General features: G+C 37.4%; 1 long non-coding RNA gene across 1 annotated transcript in view; it reads right to left on the reverse strand.

Moving 5' to 3' along the window:
- Positions 1–15,222, reverse strand: part of LOC133265050 (uncharacterized) — a 253,087-nt gene that overhangs the window by 80,859 nt on the left and 157,006 nt on the right. The gene's annotated exons all lie outside the window — the stretch shown is intronic.

Below are 15,222 nucleotides of genomic sequence, written 5' to 3' on the forward strand. Positions count from 1 at the left end.
TAGAACAAGATTTGATGTATGAAGCTTCGGGGGAAGAAATGCAGTCTGAGTAAGAAACTTACATAGATATGAAATAAGTGATCTTTCTTATTATCTGCTTTGTTTCTTAATACTTTTTATTTTCTGTTCTTTTCTTAAAAAAATGTAATGAATATTCTTAAAACATGAAACCTTGGTTCGTATATAAAATCTGTGAATTACATGAGGGAAAATGTACTAATATTACATAAACCTGCAAAAACCTGCAGTCATGTACATTGCAAGGTTCTTTTAATGTCTGAAAATCCCATGTACATTGCTGAAGTTTGTTTCACTATAACTAAGTAGTGAAATGTCTTGCACAGTCTGCCTGAAAAGGTAATTTAAACATTTTTTTAATAGAGTTAGGAGGCTGATCTGTGAAAGTCCTTAATGACAATATGCTCACTCATAATAGCAGCAGGACTGGTAAAGTTTTCCAATCTTCCCTTTACTGCCAACTGGTATTTATAAAAAGCCGAAAGGCTTCTTCATACTATGTACATGCAGTTCTCTCTTGTTTTTGTTTTTGTTTTTTTGAGAAAATGTAGATATTACTTTTAAAATCTTTCACGAAATGACTGGCAAAATATGTCTACTGAACACTATATAAAGTTGTGGCATAGTGTAATTACCTCCCCTACACGTTTTGCCAAGCCCCTCATATCTTTTTCTATCTATCTCTTTGCTATGTCTATATTTCTTTTGCATGAAGACAGATTAAGGAAAACTGAATTCTTACGATTTGCTATACTACCCACTATCATAAAATTAATGTCAAGAGACAAAAGGGCAAAAGAGATCTAAAACTATATTCGCTATATATATCACATTTTTTCATTCAGTTTCTTTAAGAACATGTTCATCTTCTCTCTTCCCCAAGATTATTTTATTTTATTATTTTATTTTATTTTATTTTGTTTTATTTTATTTTTTTTATTCTCCTTCTCTTTCTTTTCTTGTCTTATTTGCTCTTGAAATAAACAGATTTGGCTAAAAATAAAAAAAGAAAAATAAAAAATCAGCACAAATGGATAACAATATTGTCATTCATCCTAACTTACCTAACTAATTCTCTACTTTCATTCCCATTGCTTGTAAACAATGGAAAGAAATATGAATCCGCAAGGGGTAATTCACCTTTTTAAGACAGAGGTTCCACCACTACCAAAACATACCCTTCTAGAAGTTTACCATTTCTTAATTTTGTGATTTAACAAGTAGCACAGAATTGCTTTAAAGAGAGTATAACCATTGCATTAATGTTTGCAATTTAAAGTAACACTCTTACTAATAAGATACTTATTTCACAAGTAAAAACAAAGAAACTAAACCCCCAACTATTTATCACAACAATTAATGGCAAAAAGGAAAGGAAATGACTTCTACGTGAAACCTCTGTCTTTGGTTACCACTTTATAAGTTGTCATTGACAGTGTTTTTTATTAATTAGCATCCTTACTAAAGTGAAGACTGAAATAACATTTGAAACACTGATCTATGCAGTATTGTGTTCATTAACAATCCAGGTCATAAGGTAGAGGAACAAAATCTATTCTTAGGAATATCACATTTTTGAGTTATATAGCTCATTAAAATGTTCTTTAAAATCAGATTTATAAAGGGGATAATTAAAATACTAGTGACTGCATCAGTGTATTTTGTTTTTTCTGCACATTGTTTAACATGCTGATCTACCTGGGTAATTTGATTTGATAGGCATTAACATAAAGTTGTGATTTGCAACTAGTTTTCACAATATCAGTTCAACCTTTTCATATTGTGAAGATTACCAAAAAGATGTAAAATAAAATGATAGTTGATGCAGCATTTGCTTCAAAAATATTATTATAAGACCACAAAATAGTTTCTCCCAAACTATATAATCTACAAAAAAGAAAAAAGGCAGTAAAAATAACATCTATGGACAAAATCATCATATATAATAGATCATCATTATAATATCAGAGAAGAGCTCAAACCTTTAAGTTTTGAAGAAAATACTACTAGGAACTGTTTGAAAGAACTGAAACTTTTGACTATGTATACAAAACAAAATTAAAGGCATTCAAATTAGTGTACAAATTTTTATTTTTCATGTGTAAAAGCCCCAAAACGTTATTTTCACAACACACACACACACACCTCCTTTCTTTTCTTTTTTTTTATTCTTTTGCAGAAGCATGGGGGAAAATTTGTTAGAGCAATGACACAGAGAATAAACCATCACAGATCCATAAAAATTGTAAATGTAGTAAATAATCCATACTCAGGCATAAGTTCTGTATTGTATTGACTGTGGTCAGAGACTAAGAAGTGGTCATGTAATGCTAAATATATATTCTCAAGGGAAAAACTCCTTACAATTAAGTAAATGTTCAAGATCATTATGCTGAAAGTACAACAAAATATTCATTGCCAGCACAGTAAGTGATAAAATGTGTTTACTGGAACATAGGCACAGCCACACAGCTGTGCTCACCTATATCCAAGCTGAGTCTATCCTGAGTTCTCCAATATTGCTCTCCAATACTGCGAGAATGCAGGAGAGATTAAATCCAGAAGGTGCTGTAGGAGTATCTTTGCCTGTACTCCACAAAAGAAATATAACAAAACCTGAAGAACAAAAGACCATAACTTCCAGCTATGTGCACAGGAGGATACCATGAATAATCCAGGTCACTGTCAAATATCCTGGACTGTTCTCAATAACTGAGAAAACAGACAACAGTACTTCACTTCTTTACTACATTTTGTTTTGTTGTGGCCCATTTAGCCTGGATTCTACTGTACCATGATGTAAAAGATGATATGGGGGGCACCAGAATAGCAAAAGCGACTTATTCCAATTGGCATGGGTGAGGGAATAAATGGGTATAGGGTAGGTTTATGTCCACATAAATTCGGAGGCTACCTGTAGGCAGCTCAGCCCAGCATCAATTTGAGCAGCTAAAAGTCTTCAGATTTACAGCACCCAATAATAATTCCCTGGATACTGTGGTGGCAACTAGGAATTCCTGAAGGAAAACCAGCTATTACCTATATACATTCCTTTTATGATAAAATCAAGAGACTGATACAAAACAGCATCACCAAATCATTATCCTGGCCCTATACTGAAACAAACATATCATCATTTTAACAGTGTCCTCCAGTCACTGTGTGATCGTGTTATTCCAAATGACTTTTGCATTAAAAAAAAAAAAAAGGTTCATCAGTCTGTCTTTTTGCAGTACATTGCTAGTCCCCTACCTGTACAGATGTAATAGTGTCAGCACAGAAATATATGCAATGTCATATGTCAAAGGAAAGGAGCACCAACATGTTATGTGCATGACACACACAAGCACCTGTGGCGCATGACTGGAATAATTTTGTGCCATAGGTTGAACAATGAGGCAATTACAGAACCATCCTGCATTTCACAATCACCACTTCAGAAATATTTTGCATACACAGTCATGTTTTTTTGGAAAAGAACTTAATCTCAGGAGACATAAGAGCTGATTGATTGAAGTCTCTAGTGAGAGTACTTTAACCAAGCATGCTTTATGACAGCTTACTGCACTTTAGTTTGTGTTTATGAACACCCAATGCTGAACATCCCTTGACAGACAATGATGTCTCTGTCTGACATAACTATTACAATACTGTGACTTTATTAACACATAAGCATTTTTCTGTTCAGTTTTTTTGGTCTTATTCAATTCTGATGCAACTCCAATGCTTTCACTAAGCAAAGAGACAAAACAGAGTGTTCTGCAGTCTAGTGTGACATTATTCCAAAACTAAGTCAAAAACCTTGGAAATAGCATGTTTTCTACAATCAGTAGTGGCAAATCATTCTATTTGTAAGATGTAATTTGAATTTAAAGTTATCTTAAATATCAAGTTCACTTAATTATACTTTAAATCCACTTAATACTCTGTAACAAATGTTATACCTCCAATGGATGGGCTCAGCCCATTTAAACAATAACTTCTTATGAGTGAGATGATGCCAATTTAAATAAAATTAATCTGTGGGTAGAACAAGGATGGAATTCCAATAGTCTAATATCTCAAGCACAATACACTTGCCAAGGGTATCTCCCTCAGCATGCAACATATTGTTAGACAGTACAAAATACACTGAATTGAAAAGTGGTTTTATTTTATTACTATGGCTTCCAACCACTGGCTTTGGCTTTCTATATTATAACAACTGTACTACATAAAGTGGTATTTAACATAAAAACAAGAAGACAACCCCAAAATCTTAAACCTGAAAATTTAATACTGGAGGTAGTGATTTTTAGATTTAAAAAATTACAGTGAAAAACTAGATCCAGTTCTGGGACTCCACATAATTTATGCCAACATTCTCATGTGAAGCTTGTGTTTTCTCATATGTTTGCAAAGCTCCTTGAACCTCCTTTTGCAATACACTTAAGCAAAGATATTTTTAGGCTATTATTTATATAGAAATTAATACTTGCTTTTTTCTGGGAAATTTCCAGACTCCTTGGGAAAAGCTAAAATAATTCAATGCCTTACTCTTGCTAATTCAACAGTTCTTTCAAGCCTGGCTCCACTGCAGCATTTAATAAATATTTCATATTTATAAATTAGCATTTTTTCTACCTAGCTCTTCTCCAGAGTTTGCAGTCAGGTATTTCACCATTTTTAATAGCCAGTATTGCATGTAACATTATACATTAGAGACCTTATTTAAATGCTACAGTTGCAAAATCAAACAGAATTAAGGCTGCTACATTGATTTAATTTCGTTTTTTTTTACTGCATATGTATTATAATCACCTTCCAAAAACTGAGAGTGCCTGACAGGGCCAAGACACTCCTGTAATATAGGATTCCTATTCCATACTTTCAACACCAAAGGACATAATTTCTTAACTTGAAACCCCCTGCATCACAAACACTTGACTCTGGCTCTTCTTCAGTCCTCTCTTTGAACAAAGGCATATTCCACAAGGCTCCCAGAAGGCATGCTTCTCCTACTTGAAATTTTCAAGCCAAAGCCCTTAGCTGGATTTTGGTTAAGCCTCTGCACAAAACAAAAGGAAGCAGTACTCCCATTCAGAGCAAATTGCTACCATATGATGACTGCTTGTATGAAACTCGGTTGCCCATTTTTATCTTAAATGCAGAAGTTAAGCTATTGAAGAATCACTTAATTAATCCTCCAACCTTTGGAAAACACAGAATCTCTTTTCTTTCATCTTATGGTTTTAAATATACCTTTCTCATTAAAATGCTATAATGATCATGTGTAAGTATTTGGGGTGAGAGGGAAGGTACTTTGTACTTTTGCAGCTGAAGCTCATGCTCCACACATTAACATATGCACACACAAATATTTATTATGCTAGAACAAGCATGCTGCTTGCTTCTTACTGATTAACATACTCAGGGGAGGAGCTGTACAGCAGTCACTTCTGAATCTGCTGTTTGAATGAGTTAAAGCTAACCATGGTTTTCTTGTTTCAAGTGCTAATTTATTTAGTAGTAAAGACTATATTATTGCTTGTTATATGCACATAAAATACTGATTGATTTCCTTCTGGTCTTTCTCTTTTCCATTTCTCTTCCCTTTTGATCTTACTCATAGGTAAAGGCGTTAGATAGCATGCATAACGTAAGGTATTTACTCATCATAAAGAGATGATTTATATCATGCATCTTGATTCCCGTACAAGTACAAAGAGGAGGAAATTAAGACTCATTTTGAGGTTTCTCCCTTATATATAGCCAGTAATAAAGCTTAGTTAGTAAAACACAATTAACTATTATTAGGGTATTAGACAACCACAAATTATCCCAAACTGATCTGATTCAAGCTTTATAGAGTCACATGATCCTAGTTTTCCAAGGAGCAGCCAAATATTGTTTTGACATGCTTCTTTAGTTGTCCTTATTTGATTGTTTAAAATACAATCATAAATGTTTCCATGACAGCAAAAACCTGAGTCTTAGGAAGAGAACACAGTTACAGAGTACAACGTTCTACCAGTTCGCCAGTTGGTTTTCTGTCCCTTTTCTGACTTTTTTTCCCTCCATTCTTACAGTCCTTAAAATGGCAACAACAGACGCTTTTTCTCTCTGTGCCAGAATCAACTGCCCTATCTTAGATACAAAGTATTACCTGGACAGCAGGAGTAGAGCTAGAAAGTGTTTTCAGAATTCGGTTTAAACCTGCTTCCTTATGATAGGCTATCAGCCATTCTTTCCTTATTTGATTTATGTTGCGTTCATTTAATACAGATTGTTAGTGCTGATATTTTATACTGCATTATTATCACCGCAGAATATTGCTGGAAAAATCAATAAATAAATAAATATTCACAAGGCTTAGTTACATGTTAGATACCTGTTAAAAAAACAAAAACAAAAACACCCCCCCCAAAAAGAAACAAAAGCTCCTCTGTATTTCATCCATTTTACTCAAACACTCATTCTTTCTTACACATTCTGTATGCATTTTGAAGTCTGTTTCTGAATTGCAGTATTTTTACTACAATAAATGGTAAAGCATGATCCCTACAAAATTCTAGAGATTGTGCACGTTAGCATTGAAATAGCTCATTGCTTTTTTTTAAGTTGCATTCATTAAATTGTGCAACTACGTTAACAACGAGGACCATTTCTAGAGAGCTTTAAAAATGCAAGCGCAATTATACGGCTGAAGCTGTAGTCCACATGTAGCAATATTTTATATTTACATTTGATAGGAAAACGTGTTAAAAATACCAGGATGGATTATCTGTTCATATGTCAGCTAGACATTAAAGCTGACTTTGTAGAAAAAGAGATAATTTCAGGGCATAGTTATCTGGTGCTGGCACCAGCAAGGGTTTACCTATGATATCTAAAAGAATTAAAAGATAATATGGTTGAAATAACCACAAGCACATGGAATCTGTTACCTACAACAGCCTGAGGACTGGGGATGGCAAATATAATGCTGGTGTTTAAAAAACTCTCTGTGATGATCTGAGAACATGCAGCCTATAACCCTGATTTTCCTCTAGCCCATAGAAACTATGAAACAGAATAGACTAAGTGTACAGCTGGATAAAAATTCATCTACATGAGATGAGTTAATCTGGATTTTTTAAATCTGTCTTTTTTGAAAAACAAAATGTCTCAACCTAACAACTCGATAGAGGTCTCTGTACCTGGAGTGTTGCATCCAGCTCTGGAGTCCTCAGTGCAGGAAAGATATGGACCTGTTGGAGAGGGTCCAGGGAAGGGCCACAAAAATGATTAGAGGGATGGAACACCTTACCTCTGAGGAAACACAGAGTTAAGCTTGTTCAGCCTGGAGAAGAGAAGGCTCTGGGACACCTTATTTTGGAATTTCAGTTCTTAAAAGCGGCCTACAAGAACGATGTGGAGAGACTTTTTAGCAGGGCCTGTTGTGATAGGATGAGAAGTAATGGATTTTAACTAAAAGACAGAAGATTCAGGCTGATGGTGAGGAAAAATTCTTTACAGTGAGAGTGGTAAAATACTGGAGCAGGTAGCCTAGAGGGGTGGTATATGCAGTGTCCTTTCTGATGGAAGCTGCACTCCAGCTGAGTTGCTAAGCTGTTCAATGAAGGCACTGGAGAGATGAGCAGGCTATGCACCATAAAAAAAACTGAAGAGAAGATTTTAAAGGTCTTTGTAGAAAGTCTGCAGAGGTAAGACCATAAGCCACAAAAATTAAGCAAGCAAGCAAGCAAGTAAAGAAGGGAGCTGGAGGCCTTGGTCACACAGCCACAGTGGAAGCTAGGTGTTAAGATGGGGAAGGCAGGAAGCTTGTGACTTCTGGCAATGATGTTATCAATGCTATTTTCAGACTAAATCCAAAACACAGCACTGTACCATCTACTGGGACAAAAAAGAAAAAAATAACTCTCAGTCTACATGAAAAAGATGAACAGTAGTTCATGGAGACTCCCTCCTGCAGAGGGGATGAAGGCAAGCATGACAGAAGACCAGAATGCATAAACATGGAATTCGTCACTGAGCTCAAACACAGAAAGAAGGTGGAAGCAGGTGCAGTCTACTTGGAAGAAATGCAGGTACATTTCCTGCAATGTAGGAATGGAGTCACCAATGCCGAAGCTCAGCTGCAGTTCAAACTAGCAAGGGAGGTGAGGGGCAGTAAAAAAGATTCCATAAAATTATATTTCTATAAATATTGCAAAAGGGCCCACTTTTCTTTAGCCTCCTAAAATTCAGTGCAGGATGTGAGCTAATGACAACTTAGAAATGAAGACTGAGACACTTAATGCTTTTTTTTTGCCTCAGTTTTCATTGGTAAGACTTTCATCATGATTTTCCCAGTTCCCTGAGCCTGTGCTAATGAAGCAGTATTCACAATACAGAAAGAAAAGTAGGAGATCATTTATCCTGCTTGGATGTATAGAAGTCCATGGGATCAGATATGGTGCATCTGAGCATATTGAAAAGGCTGATAACATTGCAAGGCTGCTCTCTGTCATGTTTGAGGGGTCTTGGCAATTGATGGAAGTCCCTGAAGACTGAAGAAATGCTATCACACCAGACTTCAAGAAGGACAAGAAGGAGGATCTAGGGAACTTCATAAGCTTTACCACAGACCCTGTGAAACTAATAGACCAAATCCTGAGAAATCATTCTGAAATACATTTAAGACCTGGTGACTGGGAGCATCCAGCACAGATTTACCAAGGCAAATTATGCCTGACCAACCTATGACAAGGTGACTGCCGCTATAGACAGGGGGAGTAAATAGATATTTTATACACTGAGGTTAGCAAGATAGTCAACACAGTCTCCTATAGCCTCCTTATCATTAAATGGGTGAGTTACAGGCTGGATAAGAGGAAAATAAGTGGACAGAAAATTGGCTGGACTGCCAGGCTCAAAGTATTGTGCCCTGTGGTCCAAAGTTCAGCTGGCAGCCGGTGTGTTTCTTCAGGGCTTAATACTGGAGCCATTACTGCTTAATGTCTTTATTAACAATGCGGATGACAGAATAGAGGGCATTCCTCACCGAGACTGCTGACACCAAACTGCAGACCGCAATCAGTATGTTTGAGGGCAGAGCTGCTATTTGAGAGCAGAGATGGAGAAATTCATTGATGGGAGCCTTGTGGAGTTCAACAAGAACAAGTGCATGTACTTGCAAATAGAATGGAATACCACCATGTAGTAGTGCAGGCTTGTGGTAAATTCTAGGAGATAGCTTTGCAGAAAATGACCTTGGGGTCCTGGTGGGCAAGCTGAGCATCAAAGCTGATGCATCTTTGTTGCATCCTTGCAACAAAGAAGTCCAAATGCATCCTAGGCTGTACTAGTAAGAATGTCAGTAGGTCCAGGAACCAATACTTCATATTTATTTAGCACTTATACAATTACAACTAGAGTGCTGCATCCAGTTTTTGACTCCCCAGACAAGAAGGACATGGGTATACTGGCTCAGCAGAGTGCCACCAACATGGTCAGGGAGCTGGATCAGATGACATTCCAGAGGAGTCCTCAGCTCAGACAAATGAAGGCTCAGGGAAGACCTTACTGTTGTTTATGACTACCTTATCAGAGGATATAGAGGTTAATGGAACTGGTTCTTCCCCAGGGTGCATAGAGATGGGCCAAGATGCCATGGACATAAGTTGAAACATATGATGTTTTAATTACATACAAAGAAAAAAAATGCTGGGAGGGAGGTTAAATACTGGCACATGCTGCTGTAACAGTCAAGAGACTCTTTTAGTGTGTGTCTCTGACCAACAGGAAGATGGAAGGAGCTAGGTCATGCTGCTGGTGAGGAGGCAGAGCATGGATTGTTCTCCAGGAAGGTGGAGGATGCTTTCCTGTGCTGTCTGCCCTGAGGCCATGAATACCAGCTACCCTGGCAACAAACTGCCCAGAAACAAGGACAGACACTGCAACCCCGATCAGGGCATAGATTTAACAGGGTCTGGGGCTCACCAGATCCCCTGTGGATGGAAGGAGCCAAGAGAGCCTCACCCTATAAAAAGGCAAAACTGTCCTCTCAGGCAATGGTGCTATCCTCCACCCTGGATCCCAGCAGGATCACTAACTGAAAGGGCTACAACTGAAAGGGCTACAACTTGCTAATGGAGAAGATGTAGCTGGACACACGGGGTGGTGATCCTATTTCTCTATGTTTTCTTTCCTTCTTTCTTTCTTTTCTCTCTCTAGTGAAGATCTTTTTTGAAGAATAAGAACTTGCCAAGACTTTCATTCCTCCTGACACAGCTTGAGGGAAATTTACAATAAAATTAATTTTTTTGTGTGTATCAGCTTCTGGAAGGACCATGGTTTCCCCTATGAACTGTACAGTGTGGTAAAAGATCAGTTCCCCCCTCACCCATTGAGCGGGACCACATACAGCTGCCTGGAGAAGTTGTGGTATCTCCACCCTTAGAAGGTATTCAGTACTCCACTACATGTACCCCTGAGCAACCCAGCCTAATTAAATCTGCTTTGAGCAGTGACTTGAAAGAGTTGACATTTGGAGAACCCTGACAACCTAAATTATGGTTATATTTTTCAATGTCTTCAAGACTGCAAGCTTTGAAAATTGTCTAGGCAGTGAAGGATGAAGGATTGTTCGTGTTATAAAGTTATTCAGAATAGTAAGGCCAAGGCTTAACTGTTATGACCTGCAGTATTATGAGTGGTTTGCCAATAAAATAACTGGTGGAATTCAGTGTAGACAAATATAAATTGGTTCGTATTGTGGAAAAAATAATTCTAACTTAATATTGAAGGAAAATAGGTTTTGATATGATTGTTACCAATTTAGGATATTAGGCTTATGACAGTTTATTAAATCAAAATATCAGCTCTGTAAGTATTATAAAGAAAAAAATACATATCAAATGCTAGAAATTATTAGGAAAGAAAAAAAAAAAATCCTGAAGAGCCTTACAGAGCACTGTTCACCACTTCAAAATTCATGAGTCACATGTATAGTTAGTCCTGTATGCAGTTCTGGTCATTCCTCAGATAAAAAAAAAGGAAGGGAGAGGAAAGAGGAAGGGATTAAAAAAAAGAGCCACAACATGATCAAAGGTACACAAGACTTTTGTAATATGAACAATCACTTAGGCAGGTGTTTTCAATAAACAAAGACAGACACTGTCAGGGGAAGGGATCCAATAGAAATTTTAAAATGACTGGCACAGACATGGTGGCTTGAATCTGTCTATTCATCTCTTCCAAAGCAAGAATAACGAATGTCAACTGAAGTTAACTAGAGCCAGTTCCATAACAAGAATTATAAAGCTATTTTATATACAGCACTGTGAGTGGTAAAAGTCAGATGGCTTCAAAGGGAAACCTTGCCCACTTAATAGAACCTAATGGTTACTAGAAATGTAGAAGTGATGTTGCAGTTGAATGTGAGTTAAGGAAATGTATTTTCCTTTTTCTGGCTTATCTTTAGGCATTTTTTTACCAGTATTGGAGATGTGATATAGAACTTAAGAGACCTTAGGTCTGACCCAGGATAGCCATGTTGAGTTTTATTATGTGGTTCATCTGTATGCCCTAATAAAGCTGAAACCTCCTCTGAGAGGTTCTTGATCTGTATGCTTCAAGTCACCTAACCAGATAAGGTACAAAAAAATAAAAGCACATCAGTCAAAAGCATTTACTGTGTTTACTGTTGTTTTTATATTGCATCACATTGAATAAGAAAGGAAACATTCAGATATGTGTTTTGTGCTGAATCACCAAGGGGTGTTTGTTAAATCACTGTAATTTAAAATAAAGCACTAAAATATCCTGCTTAAGTTTACTTAGAAATATATCCTATTTATTTTACAAAGAGAAATTCCCCATGGTTATAACATGAAAGGGCATAATTTCCCTGTAATACTTGCATGGGTAAATAAGAGCTGACAGATGGTATAATACACAATAAAACTTTCTATTAGGTTCAAAATATATATTACACACAGTACTCGTGTTTGTATATTCCCAATGGCCCTGGTCTAGATCTTACTGAAATCAACAAGACTATTTCCATTAAATCTGGTGTATAGCATAAGAAATTCAACTGTTTTCCCGTAATTTCATACTTTAGTAAAATATGAACGCAAATGTATTGCTTGTATAGAGTATTGAGATGCATTGATTTTAAATAATTTATGATCCCTCTCGTGTTTATGTAGTGCAGACTAAAACCACCTGATTAAGCTAACTATATACATAGTTAGGACAGCAAGAACGGATAAAATACATGTACCAATAGCAAAGAAAATTGGTGTGTTTCTTTTAGCTTGACTCTGGGCATGTATTCACTTTGATGCCCAGAGAAAACTCAAAACTGTATCAATACAACAACCTAAAATAATAGGTAAAGCCAATCATGATAAGAAGGATAAAGAGGGGAAAAAGGGTAGAATTTCAGTTGCTGATAAATGTCTAGAGTGACAAAGGATAAGGAAAAGGCTGGGGTACTTAATGTCTATTTGCTTCAGTCTTTATTAGTAAGACCAATTGTTCTCTAGGTATCCATCCCCCTGAGCTGGAAGACCGTGATGGGGAGTAGAATCAAGCCCTCAGTAATGCAAGGGGAAATGGTCATCAGTGTGCTACACCACTTGGACAGACAAAATTGTATGGGGCCGGAAGGGATCCACTCAAGGATACTAAGTGAGTTGGCAGAAGTGCTCCAAGCCACTTTCAGTCATTTATCAGCAGTCCTGACTAACCAGGCAGGTACCAGGTGAGTGGAGGTTAGAAAATGTGATACCTGTCTACAAGTAGGGCCAGAGGAAGGACCTAGGGAGCTACAGGCCTGTCAGTCTGATCTCAGAGCTGGGGAAGTTTATGGAGCAGATCACACTGAATGCCATCACACACCATGTACAGGACAACGAGGTGATCAGGCCAAGTTAGCATGGGTTTCTGAGAGGCAGCTTAATTAACCTGATCTGCTTTTATGACAAAATGCACCACCTACTGGATGAGGAAAAGGCTGTGCATGTTGTCTACCAAGACTTCAGTAAAGCCTTTGATACCACTTCCCACAGCATTCTCCTGGACAAACTGGCTGTTTATGATTTGAATGGATGTACAGTTTGCTGGGTAAAAAAATGACTGAATGTCCAAGCCCAAAGAGTTGTGGAGTAAAGTCCAGTTAGCAGATGGTCAGACGCAGTGTTTCTTAGGGCTCAGTACTGCGGCCAGATCTGCTTAATACGTTTCTCAATAATCAACTGCACCTTCAGGAAGTTTGCAGATGACACCAAGTTGGCTGGGAGTGTTGATCTGCTTGAGTGTAGGAAGGCCCTGCAGAAGGATCTGGATAGGCTGGATCAATGGGCCAAAACCAATTTTGTAAGGTTAAACAAGGCAAAGTGCCAGGTCCTGCACTTGGGCCACAACAACACCATGCAACGCTACAGGCTTGGGGCAAAGTGCCTGGGAAGCTGCTCAGTGGAAAAGGACCTGGAGCTGCTGAACGTGAGCAGCTTGTGTCTAGGCAGCCAAGGTGGCCACCAGCATCCTGGCTTCTATCAGCAATAGTGTGGCCAGCAGGACCAGGGCAGTGATCATCCCCCTGTACTTGGCACTGGTGAGATTGCACCTTGAATCCTTTGTTCAGTTCTGGGTCCTTCACTACAAGAAAGACTTTGAGGTGCTGGTGCAGGTCCAGAAAAGGGCAATGAATCTGATGAAGGGTCTGAAGCACAACTCTGATGAGGAGCAGCTGAGAGAGCTGGGGTTGTTTAGTCTGGAGAAGGCTCAGGGGGACCTTATCATCCTCTGCAACTGACTGGAAGGAGGTTGTATTGAGGTGGATTTTGGTCTCATGGCTATTAGTCTCTTTTCCCAAGGAGACAGGACAAGAGGTAATGGCCTCAAGCTGTGCCAGGGGAGGTTTAGATTGGATATTAGGAACAATTTCTTCCCCAAAAAGGGTTGTCAAGCATTAGAACAGCCTTTGGAACAAGCACTGGAATAGCATTGGAACACCAGGGAAATGGTGGAGGTATTTAAAAGAGCTGTAGTGCGGCATTTAAGGACATGGTTTAGGGGTAGACTTGGCAGTAGTAAGTTAATGGTTGCATTCAATGATCTTAAAGGTCTTTTCCAAACTGAACAATTCTATGATTCTACAACTGATAGTTGTGATCGAAAAAGGAAGATTTACTTAAGACGTATTTTCTTTCTTTTTCCAGGAAATTGTTTCATTTTGGAAAAAAAAAAAAAAAAATATCATGAACAAGAAAAAAGAAAAATAATTCTAATTGCAAAGGTCTTTAGACTGTAACTATAATAAAACCAATCAGTTGATATACTGGAAGAATAAGAAATATCAAAAAACCCTTACGAAGTCTTTCAGAAGGTGACAGACACCATAAACTTGGTGTTTCCCTTTATTTACCTCATTCCTTAGTTTTTTCATAAAGCAGTAAAACTTTTAGAAAAAGGAAATGGTTTAATGTGACAAGTTTAGCAAAATGAAATTTCTAGCTTTGGGTAGTTTCTTCTTCTGAATAAACAAAATTGCCTTAGCTAGTGAAAGGACTAATTCATTTTCACTTACAGATTAAGAGTAAGGACATGTATTTTAAGACTAATAACTCACCCTTTTCACAGCTTCTTAAGATGAATTTAATGCTTCAGTTCTGTTTGTGGGTGGTGGTTGGATATACTATTGCTTAGGTCACTACATCATTAAAAAAACCACAAACAAACAAATACATAAATAAATAAAACCCTAAACAAAAAAGAAAAAAAAAAACAAAACCTTAGCTGAAAACTAATAGACAAGAAATTCCTTTGGTTCCTAGTCAAAATTAGAGGAAGGAGGACATGAAAGGAACTATTTAAACAGCACCTCCCAGTTCCTTGCCATGGAACCATTCACATTCCTGGGTCTGAAATGGTAATTTTTCGAGATGCTCAGCTTAATCTAAAAGATTTTGCATGCCACTGAAAATGACTAAAACTGAAAAGAAGCCTTGCTTGTGTTACAGCATGGAGCAAAAGATGAAGACTGACATGAGAAGCCAATACCTTCTGTGGCTAAAGCAATATTATTCTTCACTCCACCATCAATGTGCAGAAATTAATTTATGCAAGACTTCAGATCTAGATAAAAAGACATGTGGCACAGGTATGTGTTTATCTCTAGGCCAGGAATCTAAACTACCATTACAGTCAATGAGGATCCAGTAAATACAATTG

The sequence above is a fragment of the Pezoporus flaviventris genome, unplaced genomic scaffold (assembly GCF_033815535.1).
Source record: "Pezoporus flaviventris isolate CSIRO_AGI_PZ_B2104156 unplaced genomic scaffold, CSIRO_AGI_Pfla_v1 ptg000003l, whole genome shotgun sequence".
NCBI classification, from domain to species: Eukaryota; Metazoa; Chordata; class Aves; order Psittaciformes; family Psittacidae; genus Pezoporus; species Pezoporus flaviventris.